Below are 1,413 nucleotides of genomic sequence, written 5' to 3'. Positions count from 1 at the left end.
AAAAATCAATTCCTTGAATACTGCAGGTGCTCAAGTGGCCAGGCATTTGTGACATGATCAGAAAAATCCCCCTTTGTTATTTGCAGACAAACATTCTGCGCACAGCATCTAAATATGTCAACCTAGACATATACAACTTGTTCAAATAGAATGGCCTCGCAACAAATATAAATATGTTTCTAGTCTCTTTTTGCAAGCCAGAAACAATGGAGATCATTACCATTTCAAGGTTGTGAATAGCTAGGATCCTATTTGAAGGAGGAAGTCTCTGGAATTTGATAACATGCTTATCAGATATCTTGAGACTCAATAGCTTGCTGAGATAATGTTCCAAATTATTGACGGTAACCATTGATATAGGGCTTGGATGAAGTGTATTAACAATTATTTTCATGATAATCCCATCTACCATATCAACATTCTAGTCAGCCATGTCTACATGAAGGGAGCTCTGTGTAAGGAACCAACTTCGAGAGGTGTCGTAGGTTAAAGGATCCCTGAAAGCATGACCAAAATGATAAAGAGTTCATCAGATGAGACTGAGTCTGAGATTGAGCCCGAGACCGAGTTTGAGACTGAGTCTGAGTTTGAGTCCGAGACTGAGTTCGAGACTAAGTTCGAGATCCGAGATCGGGTCAGAGACCAAGTCTAAGATCAAGTCTAAGGCAGAGTTTGAGGTTGGGTCTAAGATCAAGTCTGAGATCGAGTCTGAGATCAAGTCCGAGATCGAGTTTGAGATTGAGTCCGAATACTAATACAAGTCGTAAGGTGAAAGCCCAAAGCGTGTGTCTCCAAAGGGGGGGGGGGGTGTTGCGAATGTGACTTTGAGTGTCGAAAGTTACCTATCGGTTAGTCCTTCCGGATATTCTTTCCTTACTGCCACGACAGCAGGAGGTCAGTATTGCTGGGCCCGTTATCAGTTCCCACTTGAGCTAGTTGAGAAACTGGTCAATGACCATGGACTTAAATTGGATTAACATAAGGTAAGAACTCTATGTGTTTCTTGCTAAGCATACTCGGCTTGGTTTGAGAAACTTGTGTCATTGGCTTGCACTTGTTAGTATCAAGAACCCTCACGATATTAAGATTTGTCCCTTAATATTCACTAAATGATAGCTTACCATGTCTGCTAAACACCCTCGCTATTATGCCCTTTATGTTAGTCTCATTTTGGTCCCAAATGCTATTTATGGAAAGTGTCCAGATTTGCTCATTTGGCATATTTACGGAATGTAGAGATTTTTTTGAACACAATGGTGTTCGTCCCATGTCCAAATTTGCAATCTAAGGATATTCCATATTTAGTAAGTTTTGAACTTGTTCCAGAGACTAACTCCTGATACTAAAAGAGGCTTAAGGTGAAAGCCTAAAGCATGTGTTTCTCAAAAGGGGGGGGGGGGGGGGGGGGAAGGG

Source organism: Selaginella moellendorffii, unplaced genomic scaffold, assembly GCF_000143415.4.
Source record: "Selaginella moellendorffii unplaced genomic scaffold, v1.0 SELMOscaffold_50, whole genome shotgun sequence".
Taxonomy (NCBI): domain Eukaryota; kingdom Viridiplantae; phylum Streptophyta; class Lycopodiopsida; order Selaginellales; family Selaginellaceae; genus Selaginella; species Selaginella moellendorffii.
Note: the sequence above shows the minus strand (reverse complement) of the source record.